The sequence below is a fragment of the Bos indicus x Bos taurus genome, chromosome 22 (genome assembly GCF_003369695.1).
Source record: "Bos indicus x Bos taurus breed Angus x Brahman F1 hybrid chromosome 22, Bos_hybrid_MaternalHap_v2.0, whole genome shotgun sequence".
NCBI lineage: Eukaryota > Metazoa > Chordata > Mammalia > Artiodactyla > Bovidae > Bos > Bos indicus x Bos taurus.
The window spans coordinates 21821144-21839311 of NC_040097.1; positions in this window are offsets into that span (position 1 = coordinate 21821144).

Here is an 18168-nt window from a genome sequence, read left to right on the forward strand (position 1 = left end):
GACTGGAATAGAGACTCCCCACACCCCCATCCACAGATCTTGAGTTAGGGTTGTCCAGTGAAGCAACATTTCCACTGCTACTAATTTGGAAGCAATGTAATCTTAATGGATAGGGAGGTGGTTGTTGAAACATACAGTCTACCAGGACGTAATCATGAATAGAAAACCTGAACACACCAATAATAAGGAAATTGATCAGTAATCAAAAACCTCCCAACACAGAAAAAAGCCCAGGACCAGATGGCTCCACTGGTGAATTCCACCATGTATTTAAATAAGAATTAAGGTCAATCCCTCTCAAACTCTTAAAAAAAAAATATATATATATATATATATATATATATATTAGTGGGGAAACATTCCAAAACTCCTTTTACAAGGCCAGCATTACCCTGATATCAAAGACAGATAAGGACACTACAAGAAAAAACAAAACTTAGACCAATATCCCTGATGAACACCGAGACAAAAATTTTCAATGAAATATTAGCAAACTGAATTTACCAACACATTAAAGGGATCATACACCCTAACCAAATGGGATTTATCCCTGTGACACAGGGATAGTTCAACAAAAACATCAAAAGTGTGATCTTGTATTCAGGCTCAGTCACTCAGTCGTTCCCAAATCTTTGCAACCCTGTGGACTGTAGCCCATCAGACTCCTGTGTCCCTGGAATTTCCCAGGCAAGAATGCTGGAGTAGGTTGCCATTTCCTACTCCAGGGGATCCTCCTGAATCAGGAATTGAACCTACGTCTCTTGTGTTTCCTGCACTGCCAAGCAGATTCTTTACCATTATGCCACCTGGGAAGCCCCCGATAAATGTAATACATCACATTATCAGACTGAAAGATATATATATATATATATATATCTCATCATGACAACAGATGCAGCAAAAGTATTTTACAAAATCCTTTCATGATTAAAACTCCTCAACAAACTGGGTAGAAACCGTAACATAATAAAGGCCATATATGACAAACTGACAGCTAACGTCATACTCAATGGTGAAAGACTGAAAGCTTTTCATCTAAGATCAGGAACAAGAAAAGAACGTCCACTCTCACTACTCTATTTAAACATAGTACTGAAATTCCTAGCTAGACCAATGCAGCAAGGCAAAAGAAAAAAGGCATCCAAATCAGAAAGGAATAGGTAAAACTGTCCTTATTTGTACATGATATGGTCTATATGTATGTGTGTGTGTGTGTGTATACACATACAAACACAATTTCTAAAGACTCAACCAAAAAAGTGTTAGAACTAGTTTATGAATTCAGTAATCAGTAAATGCAGGATATAAAAATAGAAATTTTTTTATATTTTATATTTAATTATATATTTAATTATATATATATTTAATTGATATATTTTATATTTCTATAAAAATAGAAATTTTTTAACACAGAAATTAATTGCATTTCTATACATGAACAGCATATCTGAAAAATTAAATAAAGATTATCCAATTTGCAACAGCATCAAAAATAATAAAGTACTCAGAAATAAATTTAACCAAGGAAGTAAAAGATTGAACAATGAAAACTATAAGATTTTGGTGAAAGAAACTTAAGAAAACACAAATAAATGGAGAGCTATTCTATGTTCATGCATCAGAAAAATTATTTAAAATGTCCATACCACCCAAAGGCATCTATAAATTTGATGCAATCCCTATCAAAATTCAAATGGCATTTTTCACAGAAATAGAGAAAACAACCCTACAGTTTTTATGGATCCACAATTCAGTTCAGTTCAGTTGCTCAGTTGTGTCCAACTCTTTGCGACCCCATGGACTGCAGCACGCCAGGCCTCCCTATCCATCACCAACTCCCGGAGTTTACTCAAACTCATGTCTATTCAGTCGGTGATGCCATCCAACCATCTCATCCTCCGTTATCCCCTTCTCCTCCCGCCTTCAATCTTTCCCAGCATCGGGGGCTTTTCAAATGAGTCAGTTCTTCGTATCAGGTGGCCAAAGTATTGGACTTTCAGCTTCAGTATCAGTCCTTCCAATGAACACCCAGGACTGATTTCCTTTAGAATGGACCGGTTGGATCTCCTTGCTGACCAAGGGACTCTCCAAGAGTCTTCTCCAACACCAGATCAAAAGCATCAATTCTTTGGCACTCAGCTTTCTTTATAGTCTGACTCTCACATCCATACATAACTACTGGAAAAACCATAGCCTTGACTAGGTGGACCTTTGCTGGCAAAGTAATGTCTCTGCTTTTTAATATCCTGTCCAGGTTGGTCATAACTTTTTTACCAAGGAGCAAGCATCTTTTAATTTCATGGCTGCAGTCACCATCTGCAGTGATTTTGGAGCCCCAGAATATAAAGTCTCTCACTGTTTCCATTGTTTCCCCATCTATTTGCCATGAAGTAATGGGACTAGATGCCATGATCTTAGTTTTCTGAATGCTGAGTTTTAAGCCAACTTTTTCACTCTCCTCTTTTACTTTCATCAAAAGGCTCTTAAGTTCTTCTCTTTCTGCCATAAGGATGGTATCATCTGCATATCTGAAGTTACTGATATTTCTTCCAGCAATCTTGATTTCAGCTTGTGCTTCATCCCGCCCAGCATTTCTCATGATGCACTCTGCATATAAGTTAAATAAGCAGGGTGACAATATACAGCCTTGATGATCTCCTTTCCCGATTTGGAACCAGTCTGTTGTTCCATGTCCAGTCTAACTGTTGCTTCTTGACCTGCATACAGATTTCTCAGTAGGCAGGTCAGGTGGTCTGGTATGCCCATCTCTTCCAGAATTTTCCACAGTTTATTGTGATCCACACAGTCAAAGGCTTTGGCATAGTCAATAAAACAGAAGTAGACATTTTTCTGGAACTCTCTTGCTTTTTCAATGATGCAGTGGATGTTGGCAATTTGATCTTTGGTTCCTCTGCCTTTTCTAAATCCAGCTTGAACATCTGGAAGTTCATGGTTCACGTATTGTTGAAGCCTGGCTTGGAGAATTTTGAGCATTACTTTGCTAGCGTGTGAGATGAGTACAATTGTGCAGTATTTTGAGCATTCTTTGGCATTGCCTTTCTTTGGGACTGAAATGTAAACTGACCTTTTCCAGTCCTGTGGCCACTGCTGAGTTTTCCAAATTTGCTGGCATATTGAGTGCAGCACTTTCACAGCATCATCTTTTAGGATTTGAAATAGCTCAACTGGAATTCCATCACCTCCACTAACCCACTTGACTTCGCATTCCAGGATGTCTGGCTTTAGGTCAGTGATCAGACTGTTGTGATTACCTGGGTCGTGAAGATCTTTTTTGGATAGTTCTTCTGTATCTTCTTGCCACTTCTTCTTAATATCTTCTGCTTCTGTTAGGTCCATACCATTTCTGTCCTTTATTGAGCCCATCTTTGCATGAAATGTTCCCTTGGTATCTCTAATATTCTTGAAGAGATCTCTAGTCTTTCCCATTCTGTTGTTTTCCTCTATTTGTTTGCACTGATCACTGAGGAAGGCTTTCTTATCTCTCCTTGCTATTCTCTGGAACTCTGCATTCAAATGGGTATATCTTTCCTTTTCTCTTTTGCTTTTCACTTCTCTTCTTTTCACAGCTATTTGTAAGGCCTCCTCAGACAACCATTTTGCCTTTTGCATTTCTTTTTCTTGGGGATGGTCTTGATCCCTGCCTCCTGTACAATGTCATCATGAATCTCTGTCCATAGCTCTTCAGGCACTCTGTCTATCAGATCTAATCTGAATTTGGCAATAAGGAGTTCATGATCTGAGCCACAGTCAGCTCCTGGTCTTGTTTTTGTTGACTGCATAGAGCTTCTCCATCTTTAGCTGCAAAGAATATAATCAATCTGATTTGACCATCTGATATTGACCATCTGGTGATGTCCATGTTTAGACTCTTCTCTTGTGTTGTTGGAAGAGGCTGTTTGCTATGACCAGTGCATTCTCTTGGCAAAACTCTATTAGCCTTTTCCCTACTTCATTCTGTACTCCAAGGCCAAATTTGCCTGTTACTCCAGGTATTTCCTGACTTCCTACTTTTGTGTTCGAGTCCCCTACAATGGAAAGGGCATCTTTTTTGGGCGTTAGTTCTAGAAGGTCTTGTAGGTCTTCATAGAACCATTCAACTTCAGCTTCTTCAGCATTACTGGTCGGGTCATAGGCTTGGATTACTTGATATTGAATGGTTTGCCTTGGAAACGAACAGAGATTATTGTGTCATTTTTGATATTACATCCAAGTACTGCATTTCGGAGTTCTATAGTAATTAAGACAGTATAGTAAAAAAATGAAAATAATAACATTTACATGGACCAAAGAAACAGAATCAAGAGTTCAGAAGAAACCCTCACATAAACAGTCAACTAATATTTCATAGAGGAGCCACAGACACTCATAGGAAAGGATAGTCTTTTCAACATATGGTAAGAAAACCACATAACCACATGACGAAAAATGAAATTGGACTTTAACACCACTCACAAAAATTAACTAAAAATGGGTTAAAGACCTAAACATAAGACCTAATAAAACAAAACTCCTTGACATTGGTCTCGGCAACGATTTTTTGGATACAACACCAAAAGCAGAAGCAGTAAAAGCAAAACAAACAAGCATGACTACATCAAACTAAAAAAACTTCTTCACAGAAAAACAAATAATGAGCATGATGATGAGGCAAACTATGGGAGAAAATATTTTCAGACCATATAATGAATAAGTGGTTAATATCCAAAATATATAAAGAAATCACACAACTCAATAACAACAACACCAATAATAAGCAATGCTGTTAAAAAAAAGAGGAACTTAAGACATTTTCCCAAAGAAAGTATCTAAATGGACAAGAAGTACATGAAAAAGTACTCAACATCACTAGTCATCAGAGAATCTAAACCAAAAATGAGGTATCTGTTAGAAGGGCTACTATCAAGAAAAAACAAACATACACACAAAAAAACAAATGTTAGGGAGACTATGGAGAAAAAGGAACCCTTGTAGACCATTGGCAGGAATGTAAGTTGGTTCAGCCCCTATGAAAAATAGTTTGGAGGTTCCGCAAATTACAATCACCATAGGATCCAGAAATCCCACTTCAGGTACATAGCCAAAGGAAGTGAAAATAGAATATCAAAAAGACATCTCCATTATTCACTGCAGCATTATTAACAATACTCAAGATAGGAAACAAGCCAAGTGCCCATCAAGAGATGAACGGATGAAGAAAACATGGTAAAAGAAACATGAATATGTATAACTGATTCACTTTTCTGTATACCTGAAACTGGTGAAACATTGTAAATCAACTATATACCAATAAAAAAAAAATAGTTACCAACAGGGACCTACTGTGTAGCACAAATAACTCTATGCAATACTTTGTAACAACCTAAACTGGAAAAGAATCTGAAAAAGAATAAATACATGTATATGTGTAACTGATTCATTTTGCTATACATCTGAAACTAACAGAACACTGTTAACCAACTATATTCCAATATACAATAAAAATTTAAAAAAAAGAAAATGTGGTATATACACTGGAATATTATTTGGTCATAAGAAGGAAGGAAATCCTGTCATTTTTGACAACATGAATGGACCTTGAGGGTGTTATTCCAAGGGAGATAAGTCAGATAGACAAAGACAAATATCGTATGATATCATTCCTATTCAGGATCTTGAAAAAGCCAAACTCATAGAAACAGACAGCAGAATATGGTGGCTGGGGCTTGGGGGAATTGGAAAGATGTGGAAGATGAATGAGTTCTGGATATCTAATGCAGAGCACATTGATTACAGTCTGTAATATAGTACTCAATACTTCAAAACTAGTGAGAGTCTAGATCTCAAATGTTCTCATCACACACAAAAAGAAGCAATAGTTATGTGACAGGAACTAAAGTTGTTAGCTAAAGCTACAGAGGCACTCACAGGACAATAAATAAAGGTATCAATTCAACATGTACATCTTAAATGTATACAATGTTACAGGTCAGTTATATCTTAACTTTGAAATGTGGCTTATCCATAAAATAGAATATTATTTGGGAAGGAAATTCTGACGCACTCTACCACGTGGAGGAACCCTGAAGATGTTAACTGAAACAAGCCAGACAGAAAAGGACATGTATCGTATGATGCCACTTGCATAAGATACCTAAAGTACCAAACTCACAGAGACAGAGTAGAGCGGCTCCCAGCAGTGGTTTTGTGTCTGTGAAACTCCTTATAAACAACATTCTAGCCCCAAGCCTGCCACTAACTGCCACTCCGTTTCCTCAGTGGTTTGAATTAGAGCTGTATGGTGCAACAGAGTTTTCTGCGATGGTTGAAATGTCCTGTGTCTGTGCAGTCCAACGTGACAGCCATAACCACACGTGGCTATGAGTATTTAAAATGGAGCTAATGCCCCTGAGAAGCTAAATTTTTATTTAAGGTTAAACTTGTAGAAAAAAAATCTTTAAATAGGTCTGTAATAACTTTTAACTGTTTTATGAAATCTAAATAGAAATCAAGTATTTCCAATGAAAATTTCATACCCAAGTGCAGATGTGCTATCAGTGTAAAATATACACTGGGTTTCAAAGACAGTATGAACAGAGCAATGTTTGTATCTTGTTAATTTTTGTATTGATGACGTATTGAGATTCTTTCAATACAATGGGTTAAATGTAGTACTAAAATTAATTTCACTTATTTCTTTTAATTTTTTCTAAAGTAACTGCTAGAAAATTCAAAGTTCCATATGGGTCTTACAATATATTTTACTGAAGAGTATTAAACTAGACAATTTCTCAGAGCCACAGCAATTCCCTGAATCAGGAGCTTTATAAACATTTCCTAAAATCCACTCTAATATTTAAGAACAAAGACAATAATTACTGAATTTGGGGGGAAACTTAAATAGTTAATAGGACTTCCCTGGTGGCTTAGATGGTAAAGTGTCTGCCTACAATATGGGAGACCTGGGTTCAACCCTGGGTTGGGAAGATCTCCTGGAGAAGGAAATGGCAACCCACTCCAGTACTCTTGCCTGGAAAATCCCATGGATGGAGAAGCCTGGTAGGTTACAGTCCATGGAGTCTCAAAGAGTTAGACATGACTGAGAGACTTTATTTACTTACTTTTAAATAGTTAATGGACATTTCATACTTTTAACACTTCACAAGGTAAGTGACAGTTTTTTAACAGCTGCTGCTGCTGCTGCTAAGTCACTTCAGTCGTGTCCAACTCTGTGTGACTCCATAGACGGCAGCCCACCAGGGTCCCCCATCCCTGGGATTCTCCAGGCAAGAACACTGGAGTGGGTTGCCATTTCCTTCTCCAATGCATGAAAGTGAAAAGTGAAAGTGAAGTCGCTCAGTTGTATCCAACTCGTAGCGACCCCATGGACTGCAGCCCACCAGGCTCCTCCATCCATGGGATTTTCCAGGCAGGAGTACTGGAGCGGGGTGCCATTGCCTTCTCTGTTTTTAACAGCAGAGGAGAATATTGTTTTATCCTCACAGTTGTATTTAGACACATTCATTTTTAGAATCTTGAGTCCAAATACAATGCCTAAGAGATACAGATGTTCAGTAAATATGTTGCATCAATATTAAATCGAGGACTTGAATTTTGACCAGACTCTTAATTAAGGTGCATTTGATGAGATTATTATTAAAGATCAAATGGCATGAAGCCTCAACCCAGATAAAATAATTTTGCATTGGTTTTCCTATGGTACAAGGTAAAAAGAAGTTGGCTACTGAAATCAAAGCTCTGTTTTTCCTCAGAACAACTTAGTAATCATTGGAAGCAATATTAATACTTGGTGATAACAGCATTTTTTATAGGAAAAGTGCATTACTGACAACTACTATTAATCCTCAACTTGCAGATGGTGAAATGGAAGGACTGTCACTTAATGCCACATTAAGTGAGAGTCTAAGTCACATCAGGGGTTCTCTCATTATACCTGGGTACTCAGCACTGTAAGTGTCTCTTTCCCATTCCCATTCCCACACCTACAGGTTCTCCAGAGGAACCATAGAGAAGCAATTACCAGTTAAAATTAAGTGGAAAGGAAACACTGTTTTCACAAAGCACATATTTCAACTTCATAAACTAATAAATAGTCTGAGTCCAAAATGGAATTAACATCATTGTCACTCAATAGCGAAAGGCTCGGAGAAGGCAATGGCACCCCACTCCAGTACTCTTGCCTGGAAAATCCCACGGACGGAAGAGCCTGGTGGGCTGCAGTCCATGGGGTCGCTAAGAGTCAGACACGACTGAGTGACTTCACTTTCACTTTTCACTTTCATGCATTGGAGAAGGAAATGGCAATCCACTCCAGTGTTCTTGCCTGGAGAATCCCAGGGATGGGGGACCCTGGTGGGCTGCCGTCTATGGGGTCGCACAGAGTCGGACACGACTGAAGTGATTTAGCAGCAGCAGCAGTGAAAGGCTCTGAGCAAAGACTTTTGCATTAACCTTTATTTGAAATTATCTTTTTTTTTTTTTTTTAAAGCAGATACACCAGGTTCTTGAAGTGTCTTACTCCGCTGGTATGGCAATGCCAATGTCAGGAGGTACGGTGCTGTTTTTGTATCAACTCTGTAACTGCCTGCTCATCTAATGGAACATATTTTCTTCATTCACTCCCCTACAATGCTCATCCCATTCAGACTCTTCTCTAACTAGAACAAAGCCTCCTTTATCTCATCCCCCCTTTCAAAATGGAATTCAGAGTGAAATTCAATTCAAAAAATAATTATTACTGAGACCCAGAATGGCCTAAGATTACGGAGGAAGATCAACAACATGGCTGCCCCAGAGCCTTTTGTCTTTAGGGGAGTCACCTGGAGAGAGACAGATAAAGTGGAGAGTGATAAGAAGGCCAAGGTGGGACTTCCAATGCAGTCTGAGGAATGGCAGGCGTGGTGGGGGTGATAGGCGTGGAGCTATGGAAGCTGGGAGAGAGAAGAAACCAGGGCTACATTCTAAGCAGCTCTGAGTAGAAGAGCAGAAATTGGCCAAGGCACTTCCAGCCTTCAGAGAGCAGAGAAGCAAAGGCCACAGCTCTCTCACTGTACCCAACCTTTGTAAACATGGGGATCTCCACTTCATCACGTGATTTCTTCCCCAGCTCTCTCCACTGAGACTTCTCAAGTAAAGTCACCATTGTCCTCTGTCTCACCAAGTCCAACGTGTGTCCTAAGCATGCATCTTCCTCAATCTTTTAACAGCATACAATACATTCCCTCTCTCATTCCTGAACTCCTTCTCCTGGTTTCCAGAGCCCTGGCAATCCTGTCTACTGACAATCCTGTCTACTGTCTTCTCCTTCTGAGTCTCTGCCTCCAGATACTGGAGTAGCCCTCAGCTCTTTCTCTGACCCTGTTCTTCTTTCTATTCCTCCAGTGATAACATCCAGTCTGCTGTATTAAGCATGCTCCCTTAAGGCTAGTGCTAGTGTTAATCACTTAGTCGTGTCTGACTCTTTGCGATACCATGGACTGTAGCCCACCAGGCTCCTCTGTTCATGGAATTCTCCAGGCAAGAAAACTGGAGTGGGTAGCCATTTCCTTCTCCAGAGCATCTTCCCAATCCAGGAGTCAAACCAGGTCTCATACATTACAGGCAGATTCTTTACCATCTGAGCCACAGGAAAGCCCATTAAGGCGACTACTCTCAAATATATACTCCCAGTTTGGATTTTTTTTTTTTTAGTTTAATACCAATTCAACACCTAGAGCTATTAAGTTGTTGCAAAAGTAATTGCAGCTTTTGCACTGTTGAAATTTGCTTTTGATATTGGAATACATTCTTAAATAAATGTGGTTATGTTACACACCATTTAATGCACATTTCTTGCTTTATAGGGTTTTTTTGGCTGATGACTTATTACTTGTTGTTTTATATTTATTTTAGACTATGGAAATGATGTTAGACAAAAAGCAAATTCTAGCAATTTTCTTGAGTTCAAAGTGGGTTGCAAAGCAGTGGAGAAAATACATTTGGCCCAGGAACTGCTAATGAACATACAGTGCAGTGTGGTTGAAGATGTTTTGCAAAGATGAGACCCTTGAAGATGAGGAGCACAGTGGAAGTTGACAATAACCACCTGAGAGCCACCATTGAAGCTGATCCTCTTACAACTACATGAAAGTTGCCAAAGAATTCAACACCAACCATTCTACGGTCATTCAGCATTTGAAGCAAATTGGAAAGGTGAAAAAGCTCCATAAGTGGGTGCCTCATGAGCTGACTGAAAATCAAAAAATATCATTGCTTTGAAGTGTCATCTTCTCTTATTCTGTGCAACAACAATGAACCATTTATCTACCAAATTGCGTCATGTGATGAAAAGCGGATTTTATACAACAACCGGCGATGACCAGCTCAGTGGTTGGACGAAGAAGAAGCTCCAAAGCAGTTCCCAAAGCCAAACTTGCACCAAAACAACTCACGGTCACTGTTTGGTGGTTTCCTGCCTGTCCGATCCACTACAGCTTTCTGAATCCTGGCAAAACCATTACATCTGAAAAGTATGCTCAGCAAACCGATGAGATACATTGAAAACGGCAACACCTGTGCCCGACACTGGGCAACAGAAAGGGCCCAATTTTTTCCCACGACAACGCGTGACCACACATCACCACACCACCAACACTTCAAAAGTTGAACGAACTGGGCTACAAAGTTTTGCCTCATCGGCCATATTCACGTGACCTCTCGCCAACTGACTACCACTTCTTTAAGCATCTGAACAGTTTTTTGCAGGGAAAAACACTTCTACAACCAACAGGGTGCAGAAAACGCTTTCCAAGAGTTCATCAAAGCCCCAGGCACAGATTTTTACACTACAGTAATAAAGTTATTTCTTGTTGGCAAATATGTGTTGACTGTAATGGTTCCTATTTTGATTAATGAAGATGTGTTTGAGCCTAGTCATAATGATTTAAAACAGTCTTATGGACTCTGTGGGAGAGGGAGAGGGTGGGAAGATTTGGGAGAATGGAATGAAACATGTAAAATATCATGTAGGAAACGAGTTGCCAGTCCAGGTTCGATGCACGATGCTGGATGTTTGGGGCTGGTGCACTGGGACGGCCCAGAGGGATGGTATGGGGAGGGAGGAGGGAGGAGGGTTCGGGATGGGGAACACATGTATACCTGTGGCGGATTCATTTTGATATTTGGCAAAACTAATACAATTATGTAAAGTTTAAAAATAAAATAAAATTGGAAGAATAAAAAAAAAAAAAATTCATGCTCCAAAACTGCAATTACATTTGTACCAACCTAATAGTAGGCATGTCTAATGTAACATTTCCTAGAGCTCTAGATTTGTCCCCTCAAGCCTGCTCCCCTCGCAAGTCTTCTCTACATTCTAAGTGTCATCAGTATCCTCGAGTAGCTCACATCACTCTTGGAGTTACCCTCATCTCTTCTTTTTCCCCCTCGAACCATACATACACATGTATCATCCACCATCATCCATCAGCCACTCATGCCAGCTCCACCTACAAAATATATCCTGTATCTCACTCTTCCTCACGACCTCCAATGCCAGGATCCCAGACACGCTTGCCTGGGTGTCTGCAATACTTGCTGCAATACACACTTGACTGTTCTCCATGCTGCCACACTTGTCCCTCTTCCCGTCACCAGAGTCACCTAAATAACACTGTCCCAGCCGCAAACCTCATACCCTGGAAATACAAGCACCTTTATCGTGGACCTCAATGTCCTTCATGATTTGGATCCCGCCTTCCTCTGTGACATCATTTCCTGCAGTCTGCCCCTCGGCCTCTGGGCTCCAGCCACACCATCATCCCTCCGAACCCTCACTTTCACCTCAGCCTGTCTACACTTGCTGATGCATCTCCTGGGACAGCTCTTCTTTCCCTCACTGCATTCAGGTCTTTGCTCAGACCTCCCCTCTTAGTAAAGGCCTTCGTGGCCACCTTCTCCCTGCCTTGTGCCCACAACCTTCACCACTTTGTTCACGTCATCTTCACAGGACATGACATTGTGCCACATACCCTTAATATGTTGTCTCTTTCTCCCACTGAAATGAAAATGCAAACTCAAGGGGGCAGAGGCTCTTGTATTGTCACCACTCTGTTGTAGTGCCTGGCACCTAGCAGGCACTTGAGGAATATTATTTTAAATAAATTTAAAGATAAAGAAGTTAATACTTTCCTTCTACTTCAAGTTATACTTGAGCAGAGTATAACTCTGGAGGAAAAAATCAGCAATGGCACCCCACTCCAGTACTCTTGCCTGGAAAATCCCATGGACGGAGGAGCCTGGTAGGCTGCAGTCCATGGGGTCGCTAGGAGTTGGACACGACTGAGCGACTTCACTTTCATTTTTCACTTTCATGCACTGGAGAAGGAAATGGCAACCACTCCAGTGTTCTTGCCTGGAGAATCCCAGGGACGAGGGAGCCTGGTGGGCTGCTGTCTATGGGATCGCACAGAGTCGGACACGACTGAAGCAACTTAGCAGCAGCAGAGAAGCTACAGCAGAGAACCAGGGCGCAAACAAGCAGCAGCCAGCCTGGAGAGCCAGAGGCAAAAGAGGTGCAGAGAGAAAAATACAACTGCTACCCAAGGTAGCAAATGATTCCGAGTCTTGAGAATAACCCTGGACACATGAGCTACACCAAGATACCATTTCTCACTCATCAGATGGGAGCAAGTAACACAGTATGGTATCAGCAAGTGGTAAAAAACATGGGAAAAACATCTTCTCGGAAGCTGCTGGTATGAATGGAAAGAGGGGCAGTACGGCCAATTTGCAGGGCAGCCTTGCAGTATCTATAAAATCCCCGAATTCACACAGCCTCTCATCCGGTATTTCCATTTATAGTCTAGAGAAACGTTCACACAGCTGGACAATGAGGCATATACAGGAATGCTGCCTGGACCTTGGTTTGTAGTATTTAAAAGGTTAGGAACAAGTTGGACATCCTCGGTAGGGAAATGGAGACAAGCATGCTATCTACTCATATAATGGGATATTATACAGTCGTTAAAAGGCACAAGCTTGATCTACATGTAACAACATGAATACCATGCTGAGACACACTTCTAAGTGGAAAAGGGAATATGCAGCCATTATTCACTATATCATTTCTATTAAAAATGTGTACATACAACTGATGAACATACTTGCAGAGCAGCAACGGAGGCCCAGACATAGAGAACAGGCTTATGGACACAGCTGTGGGGGAGGAAGGAGAGGGCGGGATGTAGAGAGAGTAACATGGAAACACACGTTACCATATGTAAAATAGACAGCCAATGGGAATTTGCTGTATGGCTCAGAGAATTCAAACCGGAGCTCAGGAATAACCTAGAGGGGTGGGATGGGGAGGGACGTGGGAGGGATGTTCAAGTGCAAGGGGACAGTTAAACCTACAGCTGATTCATGCTGATGTTTGGTAGAAACCAGCATAATACTGTAAAGCTAGTATCCCTCAGTTAAAACTAAGCAAATAAAAAAGTCTTGCTGATAAGAATCAAAAGTTAAAATATTTGTCATGTTTGTAAAGACATTACATTATATGAGACACGCTTGTAATATAATAGTAAATGATAAAAACAGAATTTCAAATCCTACATACCATATTGTTTAACATTTTAAAATGAAACACTGAATAATGGATTTAAAGAGGCACACTAAAAAAATGTATACACACAAGATTACTACACGTCTCACAAGGATATAGTGTTTTTTGTATGTTGGAGGACACAAAATCAAGTAAATTGTCCCAGGGGAGCTCATCTTTATATGTAACACCATAACATTTCACAGGTGATTTACAGAGCGAACTGTTGTTGTGTAGTTGCTAAGACATGTCTGACTCTTTTGCAGCTCCATGGACTGTAGCCCCCCAGGCTTCTCTATCCATGGAGGGGGCTGCTATTTCCTTCTGTAGGGAATCTTCCTGACCCAGGGACTGATCCTGCGTCTCTTACGTCTCCTGCACTGGCAGGCAGATTCTTTACCACTGAGCCACTAGGAAAGCCCACGTATACATTATTTTAAGAACACATATGGGCTTCCCTGGTGGCCCAGACGGTACAGAATCTTCATGCAATGTGGGAGGCCTGGGTTTGATCCCTGGGTTGGGAAGATCCACTGGAGAAGGGCATGGCAACCCACTCCAGTATTCTTGCCTGGAGAATCCCCATGGACAGAGGAGCCTGGTGGCCTACAGTCCATGGGGTCACAAAGAATCAGACATGACTGAGCAACCAAGCACAGAAGAATACATAGGTATATATTCCTGGAGCAGTAAGACTGAGGCAAGTAGTGGCAGTAACTGAGACCAGGGAGGCTGCCTAGGGCAAGCAGTCAACAGGCTAGTGTACCAGGCTAAGTCCTGTGGACTTTATTCAATGATTCTACACCATTCATCCATTTCTCCAGTGTAATTTGTAGCTTTGAGAACCAAGAGAAATCTCTCAATAATTAGGACTGACCCTATACATTTTTTAAATGTATTTGAAATCATTACATTCTCTTGCAGCCTTGCACAACCATCACGCCTATAAGCCCCTTTTATGATGTACAAAAGTTGCCCTGCTAAAAGCATTATATTCTTTTAGACATCATTAAAAAAAAAAAACAAAAAACCAGAGGCTGAATATGGCACCTATTAAATTACCCTGCCCTATCTCTTTGAAATTCCAGGAAAAAACTTGAAGTTGAAAGAAAAATGAGGATGCTTAATTATAAAGATGTTTTCAGCCTGCATAATTAACTGCTTTATGGTGACAGCATTCAGTCTATTAGCCAGCATATCATTCACCCAAACTTGTGTTGAGCTCAATGGTATTAGGTATTCAGACTACACTGATGAGCAAGGACAATCCCCACTCTCATGGAATTTACCGACTAGGAAGGGAAAGGTATTAGATATATTACTGCAACAAAGAATGAAAAACTGCAATAGCAGCTGACTGTGGCTCAGATCATGAACTCCTTATTGCAAAATTCAGACTGAAAATTCAGATTGAAATTCAAACCACTAGGCGGTTTGGGTATGACCTAAATCAAATCCATCATGATTATACAGTGGAAGGGACAAATAGATTCAAGGCAGTAGATCTGATAGAATGCCTGAAGAACTATGGATGGAGGTTCATAACACTGCACAGGAGGTGGTGATCAAAACCATCACAAGAAAAAGAGATGTAAGAAGGGAAAATGGTTGTCTGAAGAGGCCTTCCAAATATCTAAGAAAAGAGGAGGAGCAAAAGGCAAAGGAGAAAAGGAAAGATAAACATCTGAATGCAGAGTTCCAAAGAATAGCAAGGAGAGATAAGAAAGCCTTCCTCAGCAATCAATCCAAAGAAATAGAGGAAAACAACAGAATGGGAAAGACTAGAGATCTCTTCAAGAAAATTAGATACCAAGGGAACATTTCATGCAAAGATGGGCTCGATAAAGGACAGAAATGGTATGGACCTAACAGAAGCAGAAGATATTAAGAAGAGGTGGCAAGAATATACAGAAGAACTATACAAAAAAGGTCTTCATGACCTGGATAACCACGATGGTGTGATCACTCACCTAGAGTCAGACATCCTGGAGTGTGAAGTCAACTGGGCTTAGGAAGCATTACTACGAACAAAGCTAGTGGAGGTGATGGAATTCCAGTTGAGCTATTTCCAATCCTAAAAGATGATACTGGAAAGTGCTGCATTCAGTATACCAACAAATTTGGAAAATTCAGTAGTGGCCACAGGATTGGAAAAGGTCAATTTTCATTTCAGTCCCAAAGAAGGGCAATGCCAAAGAATGTTCAAACAATTGCATTCATTTTGCATGCTAGCAAGGTAAAGCTCAAAATCCTCCAAACTAGGCTTCAACAATAACGTGAACTGAGAACTTCCTGATGTACAAGCTGGACCGAGAAAAGGCAGAGGAACCAGAGATCAAATTGCCAACATGTGTTAGATCATAGAAAAAGCAAGGGAATTCCAGGAAAACATCTACTTCTGCTTTATTGACTATGCCAAAGCCTTTGACTGTGTGGATCACAACAAACTGTGGAAAATTCTGAAAGAGATGGGATACCAGACCACCTTACCTGCCTCCTAAAAAACTTGTATACAAGTCAAAAAGCAACAATTAGAACCAGACATGGAACAACAGACTATCTTCAAATTGGGAAAAGAGTAAATCAAGGCTGCATATTGTCACCCTGCTTATTTAACTTATATGCAGAGTACATCATGGGAAATGCCAGACTGGATGAAGCACAAGCTGGAATCAAGATTACTGGGAGAAATATCAATAACCTCAGATATGCAGATTTTACCACCCTTCTGGCAAAAAAAAAAAAAAAAAAACACACGAGGAACTAAAGAGCCTCTTGATGAACGTGAAAGAGGAGAGTGAAAAAGCTGTGTTAAAACTCAACATTCAAAAATGAAGATCATGGCATCCAGTCCCCTCACTTCATGGCAAATAAATGGGGAAAAACTGGAAACAGTAACAGACTTTATTTTCTTGTGCTCCAAAGTTACTACAGACCATGACAGCAGCCATGAAATTAAAATTCACTTGCTCCTTGGAAGAAAAGCTATGACAAATCTAGACAGTGTATTAAAAAAGCAGAAACATCACTTTCCAACAAAGGTCTGCATGGTTACAGCTATGGTTTTTCCAGTAGTCACGTATGGATGTGAGAGTTGGACCATAAAGCAGGCTGAGCGCCAAAGAATCGATGCTTTAGAACTGTGGTTGCAGAAGACTCTTGAGAGTCCCTTGGACTGCAAAGCAATCAAACCAGTTAATCCTAAAGGAAATCAACCCTGAATACTCATTTTAGGACAGGTGCTGAAGCTCTAAGACTTTGGCCACCCGATGCAAAGAGCCAACTCATTGGAAAAGACCCTGATGCTGGGAAAGACTGAAGGCAGGAGAAGAAGGGGACAACAGAGGATGAAATGGTTGGACGGCATCACCGATTCAAAGCACATGAGTTTGAGCAAACTCTGGGAGATGATGGACAGGGAAGCCTGGTGTGCTGCAGTTCATGGGATCCCAAAGAGTCGGACAAAACTGAGCGACTGAACAACAAAATAAATAAGTTCTACAAAAGAATGGCCCGAGGTGTTTTATCACATAATGGGAGAATATGACTTAAGAAGGTCACGGAAAGTTTTTCTGGAGAAGTAGAGACTGAGATTTAAAGGAAGAAAAGAAAAAACCTATGTTCTGCAGCAGTGGATAAGGCAGTTAACTCCTCTTGATAAATGGAACAGCATACGTATACATCCTGTGGCCCCAAACGCAGAATGCCAAGATTTCAAAGGGCCTTTGAGGACACAATAGCTGAAAAAAAGTGGTTTTGTTTGTTTTCTGCTGTTTCCTAATTTCTTTACCTGGAGAAAAATGATGAGAATATAAAATTGATATATCATGTAACTAAATACTGGACCTTGCCATCTTGCTCTGAATCATGCTTTTAAAAAAAAAAAGAAGTGCCTGCCAGACAAGGCTTTAAATCCACTGCTTGAGAATGAGACTACAAATCTGAGGCTGCTGCATCTTCTCTGGTCCGAGTTACTTAATCAAGCTCCGCAAATAGTCAAATCAACAACCTCTTAGAATGAGTAGCCTGTATATTCATAATATAAGAAAAATTCTTATACCTCATGGCAGGGGCAGGTAGGTGGAGAGCCAAAGCATTTAGCTCCATATAGATGACATTGATGGCTGAAATTTGAACTTTGGGCTGCCTCTTGGCATGTACAGAAACTGGCTGTCTACAAGAAGAAAAGTTTGTTCTTGAGTTCCCAACAAGCATCAGTCAATGCCCTCAGGAATAACTTTCCAGAATGTTTTTGACTACAACCCATATTAAGAAAGCTATCTCTCATTGTGACTTACCACAGATATATAGACACATAAAGTTTTATATTTCAAATAAACCAAATATAAAAAGATTTTTTTAAAAGAGTTCACTGGGGCCTATGGTCAACTAATCTATGACAAAGGAGGCAGGAATATACAGTGGAGTAAAGACAGTCTCTTCAATAAGTGATGCTGGATGGAGATGCAGATAGAGAACAGACTTATGGACACAGCAGGCGTGGAGGGGTAGGAAGGAGCGCGTGGGATGAATGGGGAGAGTAGCATGCAAATATATACACTAACATA